Genomic DNA, 21,246 nt, shown 5'->3' on the forward strand with positions numbered 1-21,246 from the left:
TGATGGTTACTTTTCTTAAATGCTAGAGTTTTAACCTATTTTTGAAACTGATTTGTAAGTGTTTTTTTCTACGATCTGCCATTAGAGGCAGACTATAACTATTTCCCCTTTGGCAGATGTATTTGCTATTGTATCATCATTATTTTAGAACTCTTTTTCTGTAGATGAGTTCTACTTTTCTATTTATTGTGAATTTGTGAGAATTTATATGAGTGAAACAAAACATGAACCTATAATTGTGAACTGTTATCCCAAGCAGACTCACATCAGTTAAAGAAGCCTTCTTTATTTGTAAGCATTCTTTATATTTGTTCAAGAGAATTTTATTATTTTATGTTTGTAATAAAGGGGGTTTTTAATATATTTTCTTGTCTTGACATGCTTTGAAAAACTCCCATGGGCATTTCAATATTTTTTTGTCATACCATGAAGATGGAAGTACATCATCTTAACACCTTCCCTCCTGGCCTATAGTAGATTGACAGCCAGGTGTCAATCTGCTATGGCCCAGGCGGGGCACTTCTCCCTGTGACTGTGACTTATGACTTCCTGTCAAAAGGTGCTGCTACACCAGCCCCTTGCCAGTGTCATGTGACCTCTGTGACAGCAGATCACATGTCAATTGTATGTAATGGATGGCTTCCTGTCATGCCATCCATTGTATACAATTATGTTGTTAGCTGTGACTAGTCAAAGTAGTCACATGATGCAGACAGGAACAATCACAGCCCATCTGTATCATGTGATGAGCTTTGCACAATCACAGCTAATCACAACAAAAGACTGATCAGTTTCATTCAGTTTCATTCAGTAAGAATGATTGCAATTATGAAACACATTGGTTTTAGCAATCATAATGTGTTAAAAAAAATCCTGATCACTTGCCCAGAGTAGTTCAATGTTACTATGGTAACATTGTATTGCTTTGATCACAGTGTGTTGAAAAAAATAGTAAAAAAAGAAAAAATAATGTAATAAAAAATAATAGAAAAATTTGAAAAAAAAAAAATTAAAAAAAAATATATTTTTTTTAAAATTATTATTTGTATTTTTTTACATACTGTCACCAGTCAGTGTCTCTGATCACCACCATACCAGTTATATAATAACACTGTACTGAACTGGTGACAATTTGTAAACAAAAATGTACATTTTCCAAAAAATTGTAACAAAAAATTACAATTGCAAAAAACTCACCATGACTCTTGATAAATACCTTGAACTGTCTATTTTCCAAAAATGGGTGATTTGGGGGGTATTTGTACTATCCTGGCATTTTCAGGCCTCAAGAAGTGAGATGGACCATCAGTACATCAGGATTGATTGATTGCCAGATATATATACTGTATATACCTTGGTTTGTGGACTTTATAACTTTCCTACAAACTAAAAAATATACACTAATTTGGGGTATTTTCACCAAAGAAATGTAGCAGAATACCTTTTGACCTATATTTATGAAGAAATTTTATTTATTTGCATCATTTTATAACATAAATGAAGAAAAATGTATTTTTTTCAAAAGTTTCAGGTTTTTTTTTGTTTTATTTAGCAAAAACTAAAAAAACTCATGGGTGATTAAATGCCACCAAAAGAAAGCTCTATTTGTGCAAAAAAAAATTATAAAAATGTCATATGGGTACAGTGTTGCATGACCGCACAATTGTCATTCAAAGTGCGACAGAATTGCAAGCTGAAAATTGGCCTGGACAGGAAGGGTGCAAAAGTGCCCGATATTGAAGTGGTTAAGTATCAGTTCACCGTAAATATGCTGGAATAGCACTCTATTCTATATAGACAATCTATAAATGTATGTCACTCCTCCCTCTATTTATAAATCATCAAATGTGAGAGAGTTTAGAATCTGTGGTGCTCTGAGAAATTTTTCTCATTCTCTTTTAAATTCTTCTTCAAGGACAATTCATCTTGTTGAAATATGTGGGGATGGGGATACAAATCACTGTGGACTTTGCTATATTATTCTCCTTAAATTATTTAAAAAAGCTGAACTCTCTTAAATTTTACCTCTGAAGTTAATCTTCCCTTCAGACATGAAATAAATGGAGTTCTAAATTGACAGTGGCCACAGTATGCTGTTGATTTAGATCGCTAATGAGCCTTTGTCTCTCCACTATCTCAGGCCCATTCACCCCTCTTTTAGATAATGCCAAATTTCCTTATGGTTTGTATACCCTTTGAACACACCCAGGGATTTTTGGCTTCAACTCAAACATTTTATAACTGCAAATCCCCTTATCACTTCTGAGGACCAAGCATAGTTACATAGTTACATCTGGTTTAACCAATAGAAATAAAATAAATAAACAAATAGAAAACCTACTTATACCTATAATGCTGCCACCTCCCTTTCACCCCCTCTGTCTTTTGGGGTCCCTCGAGGTTCTGTCCTCGGACCCCTCCTCTTCTCCATCTACACCTCCTCCCTTGGCCAATTGATAAACTCCCACGGCTTCAGCTACCATCTCTATGCTGACAACACACAAATCTATCTCTCTACCCCTCACCACACCCCCTCAGTCTCCAATCGCATCACCAGCCTACTAAGTGACATATCGGATTGGATGTCACTCCACTTCCTCAAACTCAACCTTTCCAAAACTGAGCTCCGAGTATTTCCCCCAGCCCACGCCCCCCCCAACTTCTCCATCAAGATCAACAACACTACCATCAGTCCCACCCCTCACGCCAGGGTACTAGGTGTAATCCCAGACTCCAATCTGTCCTTTCAGCCCCAGGTCCAATCGCTGACAAACTCATGTAGACTTCACCTCTGCAACATCTCCAAGATACGACCGTTCCTAACCTCGGAAACCAGTAAGCAACTCATTCACTCCCTTATTATATCACGCCTTGACTACTGTAACTCTCTCCTCACTGGCCTACCTCATCGCAGGCTATCCCCACTCCAGTCCATCATGAATGCTGCTGCCAGACTCATTCACCTTACTAACCTCTCTGTATCTGCCACCCCCCTCTGCCAATCCCTCCACTGGCTTCCAATTGCCCAACGGATAAAATTCAAAACACTAACACTGACGTATAAAGCCGTTCATAACACTGCCCCAAATTACATCACCGACCTTGTCTCTAAATACCACCCAAACTGTACTCTCCACTCCTTGCATGACCTCCTACTCTCTAGCTCCCTTGTCTCCTCCTCCCATACTCATCTCCAGGATTTCTCAAGGGCTTCACCCATCCTCTGGAACTCCCTACCCCAATCTATCAGACTATCGCCTACCCTGCTCACTTTTAGGCGCACTCTGAAAACCCATCTCTTCAGGGAAGCCAACCCCAACCCCAGCTAATACTGGAATCCTCTACTCTTCCTAACACTCCACCCCCCAAAGCTAATTACCTTTTGTACCACTAACCCCTCCCTCCTAGATTTTAAGCTCCAAGGAGCAGGGCCCTCTAATCCCTCTTGTATTGAACTGTATTGTTACTGTACTGTCTCCCTCTATAATGTAAAGCGCTGAGCTAACTGTCCGCGCTATATAAGTCCTGTATAATAATAATAATAATAACAATAATAATAATAATGATAATACACAATACCATACCCTCAGTTTATCCAGAAGGCATGATCCTTAACCACTTGCCCTCATGAGGATTTACCCCCCTTCCTGAGCAGGCCATTGTTTGCATTACAGCGCTGCGTTAATTTAATTGACAATTGTGCGGTCATGCAATGCTGCATCTAAATGAAGTTTATGTCCTTTTTTTACCACATATTGAGCTTTCTTTTGGTGGTATTTGATTGCCTGTGCATTTTTTATTTTTTGTGCTATAAAAAAAAGATTGACAATTTTGAGATAAAAACTATATTTTTTACTTTTTGCTATTAAAAATGTCCAGACAAAAATGTTTTAAAAAATCTAATTTCATCATAAATTTTGGCCAAAATGTGATTTGCTGAATGTCTTTGCTACAAAAAAAAATCCCAATAAATGTAAATTAAATGGTTTACGTGAAAGCTTTAGCATTTACAAATGGTGGTATAGATACTGTTTTGTTTTTTTTTACTAGTAATGGTGGTAATCAGCGACTTATAGCGAGACTTCGGGACTGCGGCGAGCATTCTGACACTGGGGGAACTGACTTGGTGTCACTGACATCCCCAGTGACACCAATTCAGTGATCAGTGCTAATAAAAAGCACTGACACTGTACTAATGGCACTGGGCAGGAAGGAGTTAACATAGGGGTGATCAAAGTGTTAACTATGTGCTGGGAGTGTTTTACTAGGGGGTTGTGTTCGTATCCTTCACTGTAAGTACACTGCTTTGGATGGCTGTGTTGTGCACAGCCATCCAAAGCAGTGTGCCCGAGCTGCAGGACTGCGGGACTGTGGCGGGCATTCTGACACTGGGAGGAATGGACTTGGTGTCACTGACATCCCCAGTGACACCAAAACAGTGATCAGTGCTAAAAAAAAGCACTGACACTGTACTAATGACACTGGGCAGGAAGGGGTTAACATAAGGGGTGATCAAAGTAACAGTTAACTATGTGATGGGATCGTTTTACTAGGGGGCTGTGTCCGTATGCTTCACTGTAAGTACCCTGCTTTGGATGACTGTGTTGTGCAAAACCATCCAAAGCAGTGTGCCCCAGCTGACAGGGAGGAGAACTGTTAGTAAACAAAACAGTTCTCCACCCCGTCAGAGGTCCTTGGAAATCACCATGCGCCAGCAAGTAATCACCGGCCGGGATGCGGTGATTGACAGCCGTTAATACCTACCCAGAAATGCAAAATCACATATATATACTGTACGTGATTTTGGGCACCCGTGTTGCTGTGTAGTAGTATTTCTGCTATAGGGTGGTCGGGAAGCGGTTAATAAAGCATAATCCAATTTGCACCAGCGGGTAAAAAAATCCAACCTGATCACTCAGAAGATAATCAGATATTCTGTAGATCATTTTACCTATAATAGTTAGTATCAGGTTATATTTTGTGCATTTAGGAATGCATCCAGCTCTTTTTAAACAATCTACCGAGCTGACCAGAACTAGTTCTTGAGGGAGTCTATTTCACATCTTCATAGCTCCTACTGTAAAGAAGCCTTTCTGTATGTGAAGGTTAAAACTATTTTCCTTCAGATGTAAAGAGTGTCCCTTTGTCCACTGTAATGAATTGAAACTAAATAGCTCACCGCCAATTTCACTATGTGGACCACTTACAGTATATATTTATACGTATTAATCATATCACCCCTTAATTGCCTCTTCTCAAAAGAGAATAAATTCAGTTCAGCTAATCTTTCCTCATGAGCTCCTTCAATCCAGATGCCATATCTGAATTGGTATTTGATTTTTACATCTTTTTACAACTTCTCAGCTTTTATAATACATTGAAGCCTCAAACCTATGTATATGTCTCACTTATGACATTTGCCATTTGAGAACCTATGCACCCACAACTTCCACAACATATGATATTTCTACTGTATCAGTCATATCTGACCCACAAGGAACATACTCCAGTCTTATTCCAACTTCAACCATAACAGGAATGTAAATTATCAGTATCTGCAGAGGACTGGCAAAAAATGTTGCCCACACCCTTTCCATTTCTTGCAAAGAGCAAGAGCATAATTATAAATTACTCACCAGAGCCATTATGATGTACAGTTGTTGTCATTTATAATAAATGCTACCTCACTCTTAATACACTACAACTAGCACAGCTTTCCTTCATTCCAGGTCATTTAACCCAGACTCTCGGATCCACTTTTAACCCCAGGAGGTCAAACCATTTTTCACTTTATTTTACTCACAGCTTCCTGAGTTTGTAAACTACTGCTCAAGCCATACATTCTCTGAAATCCCAGGACAGGTAGAACAAACGTGTTACTGATTATGTAGGTCCCATTATGTTGGTGCTAATGTTTTTCCAAATTATATTTTTGCTAAAAATATACTTAAATCATTATTAGCACACACAATCACAACATAACTTACAAAATTCCTACTAAATGTAAAAGATACAACTGTATCAAGTTAATAAAAACCATATATTTGGAAATTTTGAATTGTGTTTTTGTGGGGCCATGCAAATCAAAAGGAGTACAAAGCTGTAAATATGAAACTTTGACCAAAGCCAAAGTCTGAATGCACTCCATAATACATGCCCACTGTAAGGTGGTGCATTACCAAAATGTGTGTAGTGCACTGTTGTGTGTGTTAGCCTGTGTTTATATTATCTGTGTGTGGTATAGCTTGTATGCACGTTAATCTGCATCATGTTTTCGTAGCCCATTAATATGGATTTTGTTGGGCTACAATGCACATACTGTACATTCATGCAGTGCCACCCTCATGAGGGTCGCTTGTATTTTTGCCCAGGTTTCCCTCTTCTTCTCCCTGCAGCCAGGCACAAGGTATTTTTTCACAGCGAGGTACACACCCTCTTTCGCTCATTGTCTGCAATGACCAGTCTAAGGGATGTTTTTGTTTTTGGAGTTTTATTGTAGAACTGGGGATAGGGATAGTGAATTCAGTAGGATGCTCCAAAATTAGAACTATTCACACTGCGGACACCTAGCTGCTCTCTTAGTTGAGCACTATTGAAGTCCTGGTTGAAGTAGATAGCAGACTTCTCTTTAGTTCAGTAGTTGTAGTTACAGGGCTGAGCTCCTCAGTTACGACAGACTGCGACAGCCCAAAGTCATTTGCAGTAGCAACAATTGGACAAGCTCTTTAGAACATTAGCTGGTGTTCCTTTTCCTTTTCAGACCCACACTGACTAAGCACCAGGGGGGTAGCAAGGTCACAGAGTCCCCAAATTCCTCAATGTCTGTACTCACAGGGCCCAAGGACAAAATGCTTGCCTCCTTCCACTCTTCCAAGCGAAACCCTCCAGTGATACGCTTTGGCAGACAGCTCTCCTCAGTCAGCTTACTGTAGAACCAGAGTCACTCTCTCTAGCTTCGGGCCCTCAGGTCGACCCACCTGAGGCCGCATGGCAGCCAGTACCAGGTGAGGCTAACCTGCCTCCAGCCTGGTTTGGTTCAATCCCCTCCCAGGAAAGACACTGGACCCATGTGCTCACAGAACATACAGTAAATACCACTCCCAGCTTGCAACGGGACTGCCCTCCCCTGCAATTTACCAGGGCTGTATCCATATTCATGCTACTCATTTGCCTAGTTCCCCCCAGGTTCTGGAAGGCTCTTATAGCCTCCTGAAGGTGGGCAAAGCTGAAGACAAACTCAGCAGCACCAGAGCATCATGAGCAGACCTGGCCAATCCATCACAACACTCTGTTAAGCAGGAAGCCCAACTAGACTTTGCTAACAGTCTCCCTGTTAAGGAGAGAAACACAGCTATGCTTAACCTAACTATACAAATCCTAGCACATATCTAGGAGGGTGCTACATTAATAAGATGCTTTGGGGTGCAATTAACCAATTCAATACCAGGCAATTTTACACCTTCCTGCCCAGGCCAGTTTTCAGGTTTCAGCGCTCTAACACTTTGAATGACAATTGAGCTTTTTTTTGGTGGTATTTAATCACCACTGGGGTTTTTATTTTTTGCTAAATTAACAAAAAAAGACCAAACATTTGGAAAAAAAAAAAGGTTTTCTTTGTTTCTGTTCTGTTGGTCACAGCAGGTCACATGGTACCGGCAACGGGGCCGATACTCAGATCTGTCATCGGCCGTGTCCGGGGTACACGGCCGGTAACAGATCGCGCCGCTGCGCAGCTCTACAGGAGCGCAATCTGTGCATGTGCAGGAGGACGCCATATGGCGTCCACCCGGAACGCTGATGACATTTGCCGCCCGCCTTTCAGCCATAGGGCGGGCGGCAAATGGTTAAGAATGAGTGGAATATTATTATTATTATACAGGATTTATATAGCGCCAACAGTTTGCTGAGCACTTTACAATATAATGGGAGACAATACAGCAACAATACAGTTCAATACAAGAGGGATAGGAGGGCCCTACGCCTCAGAGCTTACAATCTAGGAGGATGCATGGGTTTGCATGTGCATCCCTTCCCTGCAGCCCAGCATATACAGTACTAATGAGCATAAAAATGTTTAGTACAGAGTGCTTCTATGCTAATTTACCAACAGTTGAGATAGTAAACATGCAAATCACACTTATTTAATTATAAATGAACACAAAGTACACACTAAAGAACACTCCAGTGTCCCTTCAAGGGGTTGGTAAACATAAGAATTATGTTTGCATCCCCCCTGCTCTCCAACCTGAAATGTGGGAATGAGGACACATGGTAGTGAGACGGGGGGGCTGGAAGGCCCAGGGACTGCATAAGGGATTGGGCTGAAAGATATAAATGAATGCTTTAGAGGCAGGGGGAATTGGAAGACACAGTGAGACAAGGGAAAACACTGGGGACTTAAGGGATCACAATGGAGAGAAACTCTGACAGACAGGGCACACTACAGGTGGTTGAGTAAAATCAGGAGAAGGAGGGAGGGGCAGTAACATTCTTAGTGAATGGCTGCGACCAGCTGTTTGTCACTGAAAAAAGCCAATTAAACACTTCCCCTCCGGCCCATGTACGTACATAAACAGCCGGAAGGGAGCAGTGCCGAAGCGGGTGGCCGTTTATAAATGGCCCCCGCATTCACTGCCTGTGCGCACTCCCTGGGATCGCTGTACGGGACCTCTGTGTGAGGTCCCGATCATGTGATCACCGAAATCAGTGATCACATTAATAGTAGTAAACAATATGTCACTTCTGACATCATTGCTTACTACATGTGAAATCTGTGAATGATCACAGAGGTTACATGGTACAAGGGTATTCACAACAGCTTTGTACCATGTGACAAGCTGTGACCAATCACAGCTCTCACAGTAGTTCTCAATGGCTGCAACAATACATCCAGAGAGAAGGAGAAATCATTGTTTTTACAGCCTTTATGGGTGTAAAAGCAATCAGTGTAAAAAAAGGAAAAAAAATCTTCATCACCCCCCACAAGTAATACAGTGTCACTATGGTGACACTGTACTGCTAGGGTGACGGTATGTAAAAAAAAACATAAATAATAATATAAAAAATAAAATAAAAATGTAAAAACATTTTTGAAAATTATAATTTGGGTTATTTTTTTTTACTAAACATACATTTTGGCTAAGATGTAAAAAATTAATATGTGTACAGTGTTGCATGACTGTGCAATTTTCATTCAAAGTGTGATAGCACTGAAAGCTGAAATGTGGCCTGGACAGGAAGGGGGTGAAAGTGTCCAGAATTGAAGTGGTTAATTAGGATAGTTATGGGGACACTTATATTGTAAGCTCAGTGACAATGAGTTTATAGCAGAAGGAAATAAAGAGGCCATAGAGCTCACTGAGCTGGGAAGCTGGAAGCATTTCTACTCTGATGTAAGCCTCATATTCTTGGTAGCAATAAAGGCTAAAGCTTGTTAAAAATTTCTCACTGAAGTTCTTCCTTATATCGGCTATAAAAGTGAATTCAAAACATTAAACATCTTAAGTAGTTCCCTTATTGGGTTGAGGCCCCTAACTGCAATATAGAAAAGGAACAGCTAATGGCATATGAAATGATAGAATAGAACACTTTTGAAACATTTGAAGAATCCCAGATTGTATACAGATATAGGTTTTCCACCGTAAGTTTGTAGTTTCTTTCTCCTCCCTCCCCCTCTTTTTTTCTCTTTTTCATTTCTTTTCTCTCCTTATCCCATCCTAGCTCCTTCTCTATTCCCCTATCTTTATTCTTTTCAACTATTTTTCTACATTCTCTATTTTTCAGTGAAAAATTACAGAATGAAACACAAGACACTCTTTCCCCAGATTTGAGATATAATTATTATTATTTTCTTAATTGCAACATTTTGTTAAGTAATTGGAATTTTCTTTTACTTTCATTTTATTTATTTATTTATTTATTACAGGCCCTTATATAGCGTTGTAAGTTTATGCAGCAAGGAATATACATTGCACCTTAATAATTATGCTACCAAAATGAGTGTGTGCTGTAAATTGCCTCCAGCATTGCTCCTGTTTCATCTCACTGGAGGCTACCATTTTGCTGAAGCCCAGAGCCCCTGAGCCTAAATCTTTAGTACTGGATTTTAAACAGTATAGGCACTTATTTTTAATGTTTTACCTGCAAAAGGGGTCAGCTTGAAATGATCTAGCAGGAATTTATCTTCTGACTGAAGTTCTACTTTAAGCTACTTTAAGCTTCATAAAGAGCCACATTGCAGAATGGGTTTGAAAAGGACAGAAGCAAATGATAAAATTTGATGCTCATAGACTCCAAAGGGGTTTGGTCATTATGTTCTGGGTTTGCAGATTTTTTCAAGTGTTTGGTGATTGTCCAGCAAACCAAACTTTGCCCAGTTTATTCATCACTAATATGCACTTATAAAAACAGTTACAACATATGATTGTTTATCCACACAATTACATGTTCTACTTACATCCATTGCTTTTAGGTAGAAGAATACATATGATTTAATGAAAAAAGGATATTGTTTCTAGAAACTATTTAAATACTAAATATAACCAATTACCTCTTTTTCTTGCAATAATGGACTAATATACAAGCTGTAATCAAATGAAGAAAAAAAAGCTGCATTCATTTTAATCAATATATCATGTTTAAGTCCACATAGGGCATACTAGGACAGACTAGGGGAAGCTCCTGTTTCAGTTTCTTGGATCCAATGGGAACCAAGATTTGTTTTCTAGTTCAGTCAGTAGTATCTAAAGAAATCTCAGGCAAATGTGTGATGGCATACAGGTTCAATTTAAAGAACCAATTTGATATATAAGAGACTGTTAAAGGCATAAGAGGAGTATAAATACTATTTGCATAGTCCCATCCAGTGAATCTGCATATACTGTAAAACCCTTATTCTAGAAAGTGGTCTGGTATGTATTTTTAAAGGGAACCCATAAAAAAGAGATACAATGTAGTATGGACAGCACAGTGGCTATGGGCAGCACAGTGGCTAAATGGTTAGCACTTCTGCCTGGCAGTACTAGGGTTGTTGGTTCGATTCCCAACCACGGCACCACCTGCCTAGAGTTTGCATGTTCTCCCTGCGTGGGTTTCCTCTGGGTACTCTGGTTTCCTCCCACACTCCAAAGACATGCTGGTAGGTTAATTGGCTCTTGTCTAAATTGGCCCTAGTATGTGTATGTATGAAGGTGAGTTAGGGACCTTAGATTTTATGTCCCTTGAGGGTTAGGGACTGATGTGAATGTACAATATATATGTAAAGTGCTGCGTAAAATTGACGGCGCTATATAAGTACCTGAAATAAATAACAGCTCTTATTTGCTAATTCCCTCTAGCATTCTCTTGATCTTTTACATTGCATCTCTTTCTGCAAATATTTCTGTATTTCCTATGCTCCTCAGCTCCAACCAGTGGTCATAATGGGGTATTTTAACACTACTCATAATAAAAGAACCTATGTTCAGAAGAGAAAAGGACTTTCAGTTTTGCAGATTTTGCACAGAATGAAAATTATTTTAACTAGACCCTAAGTGTTACTTCAGTGCAAGGATTGTCATTCTTCTGAAATTACATTTAGGTGTTATTCAGCCTGCGTAGATGTAGACAACACTCAGAGGAGTTGCTGTCACAGCACAATAGTTATTGTCTTTAAATTCAAAATCAGCTGCTCAACATACAATCAGGTGTTCTATGCAAAAATAATATCATCAGTGCTAGGAAGATGACACTAATCAAATAAAAGCTGGTGAGACATATAATGTATAGTACACCACACTAGTAACCTAGATGCATGAAAGTTTAATAAGGATTTAATTAAAAATGGATCTGCTTTATATCCATGTTGTGTTACATTAAAACAAGAAAGCTAGTGATGCATAATAGGAAAACTGAAGTTATAGGCCTTTACAAAGCCCATAAAATGCATTTGAACACATGCATTTTCATGCATTAATAAAAGAACTCTGTTTTGGCTTTAACATGCAATCTACACTATATTTTGTTTAATCCTGCACCTGAGCTAAACTTTTGCTTTTTAAAAAAGTACTCCAGGTGCTGTTCAAAAGAGCAGCTCTTACGGCTTGGCACCCAATGTCTCTGAAATCATAGCTCATCTAAAACGTACCGATTAATATGAAAAAGCTTTTGCTATCAGAACTGGGTCCCACTCTAAATTCCAACAAGCATGGAATCCCTGGATCCAATAGTTATCCTTGTGACACTGAATGATGTCTACTACTTTGTGTTGCCAAATGTTATTACCTATCTATGATAAGTTCACCTTTTCGGGCAGAATATCAATTTTCTTAATAAATAGAGGTGTTTTCCAATGCAATTTCTGGCCCAGCCATCCCAATGTGCTTTTCTCTCACTTACTTAATCCACAGGATGTTTAATTTTTTTGTCAGTTTATCTGAGATTTTGAATGGATTTTACCATTGCATAATTTCCTGTAGATGGTCTCTCAGCATTCACTTCCTGTACGCCACTTCCCAGAAATCTTCACTTCCTTGCTGCATCATAGAAGAGGGTGTGATAATGTGTGTTCACTACTCCGGACCACATGTCCCTCATTACAATACTACCTTCTTCCCATAAGCTATGTAGTACAAAGGACAGTCTGATTTGATACCAACTGAATAGATTTGTCAGATGTTTCCCCCTATTCCATAGTTCTGATAAATCTAAAGGAAATTGTACAGAGATTGTACAATCAGATTGCAGAGTATAAGGCCATCTTTATAGAAGTGTATAGGAGGAAATGAATAGAGACACTCAGTTGTCAGGCCCGGTTCACATCTCCATGTAGACCCATATTCCTGCATGCATTTGGGTGTTTTGGAGCATTTTGGAGCATTTTCACTCATCATGTACAGGGCAGCCCATTCACTTGAATGACAAACTAGCACCAAAAAAAAAAGAAATTGCTGAAATAGTGTTATATACAGCACAAACCACTCTAATTATAAACCCACTAGGCACATGTATGTGAGCTCACAACATGACTATCCCTTTAACCAGCTGCTGTTGCCTCTCTTTGCATCCTTAACCACTTTGTGTCCGGACACTTTCACCCCCTTCCTGTCCAGGCCAATGTTCAGCTTTCAGGGCTATCACACTTTGAATGACAATTGCGCGGTCATGCAACACTGTACCCATATGAATTTTTTTTGCATTTTTTTGAGACAGATAAAGCTTTATTTTGGTGGTATTTATTCAACATTGGGATTTTTGTTTTTTTTTGCTATATAAATGAAAATGTCCAAAAATTTTGAAAAAAGTGTTTTTCTTATAAAATTTTGCAAATAAATAATATTTCATCATAAATCTTAGCCAACATTTATTCAGTTATCTTTTTAGTAAAAAAAATAACCCAAATTAGTTTATGTCCAAAAATTATAATTTAAATTTTTTTTTTTTTACATTTTTATTTTATTTTATATTATTATTTATGTTTTTTTTTTACATACTGTCACCCTAGCAGTACAGTGTCACTATGGTGACACTGTACTACTTGTGGGGGGTGATGAAGATTTTTTTTTTTTTACACTGATTGCTTTTACACCCATAAAGGCTGTAAAAGCAATCAATTCTTCTTCTCTTTGGCTGCATTCTTGCAGCCATTGAGAAATACTGTGTGAGCTGTGATTGGTCACTGCTTGCCACATGGTACAAGGCTGTTGTGAATCGCCTTGTACCATGTGACCTCTGTGATCATTCACAGATTTCACACATAGTAAGCAATGATGTCAGAAGTGACATCTTGCTTACTACTCTGCATGTGTTCATTGACTAGCCAATCAGTGATCACATGATCGGGACCTCACACAGAGGCCCCGTACGACGATCGGTATTCCACTGTGTCCGGAGGACACAGCGGCTCCTGATAGCGGTGCTGCGCACTCCCAGGGAGCGAGCACAGTCCAAAATGGCGGGAGCCGTTTATAAACAGCAACCTGCCACTGGACTGCCACCGTCTGGCCGTTTATATACAGCAGCTGGACGGCAAGTGGTTAATGTCCACTCAGCCCAGACAGAAGACAAAGATGGTGACAGTTCTGTCACATAATCAGCCTGAAATCATGAGAAAAGTAAGTATTAAGATGTATGTGAGATAAACCAAGATAGTGAATATTGCATCTTATCTTCACTATATAGATGGAGTGGACATGATGTTCTCCATTACTCAGCACAGCACAGTGAGAAGCTGCTAGTGACAGCAATACAAAAGGATGTATTGCTGACAGCTGTCCTACACCTGTTTTGGGTTTACTGGTTTCAAGAAGCACTGTCTAATGTGAACCATGCCTCGCAGAAAAGAGTTCTCAGAAGACCTACGATCAAGAATTGTTGACTTGCATGAAGCTAGAAAGGGTTACAAAAGTATCTCCAAAAGCCTTGATGTTCATGTGTCCACGGTAAGACAGACTGTCTACAAATGGAGAAAGTTTAGCACTGTTGTTACTCTCCCTAGGCGTGGTCGTCCTGTAAAAATGACTGCAAGAGCACAGCGCAGAATGCTGCATGAGGTAAAGAAGAATCCCAGAGTGTCAGCTAAAGACCTACAGAAATCTCTGGCACATGCTAACATTTTTGTTGACACATCTACAATAAGGAAAACATTAAACAAGAATGGAGTACATGGGAGGACACCACAGAGAAAGCCATTGCTGTCCAAAAAGAATATTGCAGCACGTTTGAAGTTTGCAAAAGAGCACCTGGATGTTCCACGGCACTACTGGCAAAATATACTGTGGACAGATGAAACCAAGATTGAGTTGTTTGGGAAGAACACACAACACTATGTGTGGAGAAAAAAAGGCACAGCACACCAACATCAAAACCTCATCCCCACTGTAAAACATGGTGGAGGGAGCATCATGGTTTGGGGCTGCTTTGCTGCCTCAGGGCCTGGACAGATTGTTGTCATTGATGGGAAAATTAATTCCAGAGTTTATCAAGACATTTTGCAGGAAAACGTACGACCATCTGTCCGCCAACTGAAGCTCCGCAGAGGATGGGTGATGCACCAGGACAATGACCCAAAGCATACAAGTAATTCAACAAAACAATGGCTGCAACAGCACAGAATATGCCTTCTGGAGTGGCCCAGTCAGAGTCCTGACCTCAACCTGATTGAAATGCTGTGGCATGACCTTAAGAGAGCAATTCACACCAGACATCCCAAGAATATTGCTACACTGAAACAGTTTTGTGAAGAGGAGTGGTCCAAAATTACTCCAGATCGTTGTGCAGGTCTGATCTGCAACTACAGGAAACGTTTGGTTGAGGTTATTGCTGCCAAAGGAGGGTCAACCAGTTATTAAGTCCAAAGGTTCACATACTTTTTCCTCCCTGCACTGTGAATGTTTACATGTTATGTACAATAAACCATGGCAACATCTAATGTTTGTGTAGTATTATGTTCAGCAGACTGTGTTCTTCTATTGTTGTGACTTAGATGACGTTCAGAGCACATTTTATGCCCAATTCATGCAAAACTCCACGTAATTCCAAAGGGTTCACATACTTTTTCTTGCAACTGTATATACAGTATATGGTTTGGAAACAAGTGTCACAGGAATGTTTTAATATAAATAAAAACACAATTATTTATGAATTCCCCCTCTCCCTCTCACATAGGTCTTTTATTAACTTTAATTTGATCTTCTTATTGAAACTCTTATTTTGTCATCTTTTATACTTTATTTTTCATCCATGAGTATTTGATTCCATGATCTCACCAGATCATAGATTTAAATCTCACTTCTACTACACATCACATCCATTCACTGTGTATTTCAGTCGCTTCTCTTCTCAGCCAGAGAATAAAAGTTCAAATGTTAACAAAGCTGAGAGCTTTTTACAACTAGACAAAGGCTGTGATGTGTAAAGGAAGGATTCATCACTGGTTCACAAATTTTAAACCTAAAACACACCTAAAGAAAAAAAAAGACATAAAATACAGCAGGCAAGGGAAACAAGGAGGTCAATTAAAGGGGAGACCACAGAGCTTGGAATTACAGAACATTTCCACAGTTCTATACTATACAAGAACATGCACTTATCACATAGACATAAGTTCAGGAACAAGTAAAATAATGCAGTGACGGTCACCCTACTAAAACACAGTGGGCTTGTTTTAAAAAGAGTAGAGGCATTCACTTAGTAAAGTACCCCAGTTGTCTGAATACCCAAGCAGTGAATGAATCTGATAATCTGCTGTCTCTGTACGGTAGGCAATATTCTACCTGATTCCTTTGATTTTTCAGTCAAAATTAGCTGATGCAGGTGGTGCTGACAGTGCCACCCAGGCTTCTAATTTCATTGGGAATTGACTGAACTTTGAGCCATGTATGGGCAGTAAACAAGGTAAACATTTCTTAAATATTGAATATGCTACCAAAAATATTTTTTTTTTTAGATTTTTATTTTGTATGTGACTAAGTATTCAAATTCAACACAGGTACACCTTATTTACCAATAAATACAGAAAAGGTGCAGCGCTTATGATGTGAGCCAATAAACAACGTCATGGCGGCAGACGGCAGCACCCAGGATCCCTGACTGGTTCTTCTTGAGGATTGAGTGCTGTACTGAAGATACCCTCAAGTTTCATGGTCCTGTGTCTGATTGCAATATAGCCTGACCTGCCTGTGGAAGAGTGTGACACATTTGCTGTATATGCACATTATATATGAGCTTCTGGTGAGTGTATATATAGGAATCATTTTCACGGAGTCACCATCACTGGAAGTCACCTATTTTTCACGGATTAATTTATGATTGGACTTTATTTATCATTGCTATTTATGCACCCATTCCACTACAGTCATTAATTTCATCATCACCTTTACACTGATTTTTCAGTGTCACATCATTTTCACCTATGTTCATCGCATAGTAGCTCATTTGAATGATTATATAAATATATACTCATCTCACCATAGCGCTGATTAGAGCACCTCACAGTGATCATATTTGATATTGTCACCTATTCCATTTTTTTCATCACTCAGGTTTATGCATTTATCTGTAATTTATTGGCTCACATTATAAGTGCTGCACCTTTTCTGTATTTATTATTATTGAGGATACTAGGGGCGGTCCTTTAGTGCTATCAGCTTACTTAGACCTTATTGTTTTTTCTTTGAGCGTTCACTGATTTTCTATACACCTTATTATTACAGACACTCCTCGCTTAACGACCTACCTGTTTAGCGACCGCTCGCACTTACGACCATCTCACCGACGGTATGTGCTAAAACGTGGTTACGCGCTAAAACGTGGTAGCGGCCCTGCGTCTCAAAGTCATTCATCATTCATGGCTGAAATTGTACACTATTCTGAGGTCCGGTACTGCTGGTTTTTGGTGCTTTAATGTACCTACTGTACTTTGCTAACTTTATGTTCTGTAATACAACATTCCAGTACTGTGTGTAAATTACACAACCTATGCAAATTAAGACAAGTGGAAGTTTTCAGTTTGATCTTTCTTGTTATTTTACTTATTCAGAATACTGTATTGTCAAATACTATGCATATATTGTACTACTGTATACAGTACATGCAATTCCTCACTTATCGACCAATTCGCTTAACGACCAAGTCGTTGAAACGGAACTCGGTCGTTAAGCGAGGAGTACCTGTATTATTATTATTATACAGTATTTATATAGCGCTAAAAGGTTTGCTCAGCGTTGTACATTATTGTGGGGGACAGTACATGAGACAATACAGTAACAATACAATACACGAGGGGGTCAAGGGCCCTGCTCTTTCGAGCTTACAATCTAGGTGGGAGGGGATAGTGGTACAGGAGGAAGTGACTGTGGGGGATGGAGTGGTAGGAGGAGATCGGCTGTTAGGTGAGGGCGGGGTAGGCTTCCCTGAAGAGATGGGTTTTCAGGGTGCGCCTAAAGGTGAGGAGGGTAGGTGACAGTCTGATGGATTGGGGTAGTGAGTTCCAGAGGATGGAGGAAGTCCTGGAGAAGTCCTGCAGTCGGGCGTGGGAGGTGGAGACCAGGGAGCTAGAAAGTAGGAGGTCTTGTGAGGAGCGAAGATTATGGGTAGGGTGGTATTTGGGTATCAGGTCGGTGAGGTAGTTTGGGGCAGCGTTATGAATGACTTTGTGTGTCTGTGTTAGTAGTTTGAATTTAATGCGTTGGGCAATCGAGAGCCAGTGGAGGGAATGACAGAGGGGGGTGGCAGATGCGGAGCGGTGGGTAAGGTGGATGAGTCTGGCCGCTGAGTTCAGGATAGACTGAAACGGGGATAGTCTGCGACGAGGTAGACCAGTGAGAAGGGAGTTGCAGTAGTCCAGACGTGAGATAATAAGGGAGTGAACGAGTAGTTTAGTAGTGTCTGGGGTTAGGAACGAACGTATTTTGGAGATGTTGCGTAGGTGGAGCCTGCATGAGTTTGCCAATGATTGGACATGGGGTTGGAAGGACAGGTTTGAGTCTAGAGTGACACCTAGGACCTTATTTACCAACATACACCTTACAGAGTATACACTCACTTTGCTAAGTGACTTTAATTCCCACTGGATTTTTAAATGTCTGTTGAAACATTAAAATGGAATTTAGAAATGTTACAGTGCAATCAGACACATCACAAAGTTATTGAGTAGTGTATGATTACTATTAAAGGTCTGTGAGGACCAGAATTTAAAGCTTCAGTTGGGATAAAATGTAATTATGAAAAAACAAATTGGTAAATTAACCTGATTGCTTGCTACAATCTAAAAGAGCAAAGGAAAAACAATTTCCCCTGTATTAAATCAAAACTCTAAATTGTAATTTAGTATTTTGAGAAAATCTCAGTTCAATAATAATCTCTAATTGTCTGAATCAGTGAACTGTTCCTGAAGTTCACAGTAATTCGTAAATATGTACAGTATGCTTGCTAAATTATTTATTTGGAACAAATATATGAGAACTTTTCAATTAACTGGACACAACAATTTAACACAATTGTGATCAGGCATATTTAATCCTAATACGAGCAAAGAATAATTCATTATCTTCAAAAAAATCAATGTTTAGAGCCACTTAGCAGACTGCATTTGCAAAAAATACTTAATTTTAAAAACCATTTGCAGAACACGTAATGATATCATTCAGTAAAAAAAAATACTTTATTTCACATGCCTTTTTAATATTTTTCTCCACATTTAAACAGAAAAAAAGTTGACAGGAAAAACTCACAGTGAAAGAAATTGGGATAAACTATAACATTCTAGGTATGCTTGACAAAGTGTTAAAAATGGGTATGAATGATGATGTAGGCGTAAGAACCACTGGTTATTTTTTTAATAGTTATAGTTTGTTCTAAACTCTGTTATTTTCACTTTGGCTGGATAACTTGGTCTGCTTGTATATTTTCAGAAAACCATAAAGGCACATTAAATAAAAACATGATATGCTGAACTTCAGCGGGGTATACATGGACTGATCCCACAGTGTCAGATCATAATGCAGTAGGGCAGTGGGAAAGATCAACATCTTTTGTGCTCTCTCAGTTATCTTTTTGGGAGAGGGGGGGGGGGAATCTACCAGTTTTGTTTTTGTTCAACCCGCTGGTTGAACAAATAAAAAACTGATCATGTAAACCCTGCTTTAGTTGCATCTTTCCCCCTTCTCTGAAGCTTGTTGGTGATGCCCATCAATCTCAGTCACCTACCTTCACATATGGTGCTATTGTGTTCTCCTGACCCCTTTAATGGAAAAGGTGTTCACATCCTGCAGAAAGTTTTGCTTTCCCATCGTATAGGAGATTGCCCTTCTTTACATATTTCAGAGGTCTTATTCCAGAATGAAGAAAGGCATCATTATGTAATGCCTAATTGTTCCCAGAGCTGTCAGATCTTAATATTGGAAGGAGACTAACATGCCATCAATGGTCTGTGTTCCCTATGACATTATTTAAATGGAGACCCTGATAAAAAGTGCACAATACATATACACATTCAGCACACAAAAGTTAGATGTCCCCTATACACCATAGTATCCAAGATCATTCAAGGCTCGCTGCTGTCCTCCACATCCTGCAAAATGAAGAAGGTTAAACCCTTGCAGGATGTGGAGAACAGCAGTGAGCCTTGGATGTTCTTTCCTTTACCACTGTTTGGAGTTTTAACCTTCTTCATTTTGTAAGTTTATTTAACTGTGGCTAAATAAATTTTACTTAACATACTCCGGGCCGGTGCTTCCACTAGGCAAACTAGGCAGTTGCCTAGGGCACACTGCCCCCTAGGGGTGCCTGGGCACAGCACAGGCTGGCACTATCTCTCTGTGGGATGCTACCATGTCATGAAAGATCCTTTAGCTGAGCGGAGGGGGCGTCAGAGGGGAGGAAGAAAGGAAAGAGGAAGATGTTGGGTATCTGGGGCCAGTGTAGCAGCTGAGCTGCTGCTCCTTCCAGTGTTCCTCTCAGATTTGGTCTCTTTCTGCAAGCCAGCTGGTGGCTGCTGATCACTGTGGAGTTCCAGTCCTTCTCTTCCCATTCATCAGTGGAAATGGAGTTGTGCCTGCAGAGGAAGGTATTGTCTGACGTCTTATGCCTGTGTGAGTGGGACCCAGACGGATAGCCATCCATCACATGTGCAATGTGTCAGCAAGGGATGATATCATCACAATCCCACAGCTTGCTCTTCTAGTGCCTTCTCGGCCTGCTGATCTGTGTCAGTGCTGGTGGTGTTGTGTTTTGTTGGATCTGTCACTGTGTGGGATCACTTAGTTCAGGTGTGTGGGCTGGGCTTCCTGCTGTCACAGCATTTTATCTCTCCCCATTGCCTGGGGAATTCCAGGCTTGGAGCTGTCAGAGTGTGAATCCAACATCCTCCACTCACTGCAACTGTTGCACTGCCACTGCCAGCCACAGATACAGTCCATCCATGACACTAATTTTGTCTTTATTATTGGTGGCATCTTATGGCATTTATTTTTGCATATTAAAAGAAATTTAGTAGTGTCATGTTTTATTGATTTATTGTTTTCAGCTGTTTAACCTCCCTATCGGTCTGATTATGTCAGTATTTCTGTGCTCAAAGCGGTACATTGTTTTCAATGGACATATGTAGTTTTTTTTATTGTAAGCCTGTAATTCTTAGGAATAACTCACTGAAATCTGTCTGAACAAGAGTCTAGTAAACATCCCGGGTATGATAAAATTTGAAACACAAAATCATAAATTATAATATAATAAATAATCATAAAAAATATTAACATAATAATAATACATTTA

This window comes from Staurois parvus, unplaced genomic scaffold, assembly GCF_062004578.1.
Source record: "Staurois parvus isolate SC_StPar_1 unplaced genomic scaffold, SC_StPar_1.0 ptg000145l, whole genome shotgun sequence".
Classification (NCBI taxonomy): domain Eukaryota; kingdom Metazoa; phylum Chordata; class Amphibia; order Anura; family Ranidae; genus Staurois; species Staurois parvus.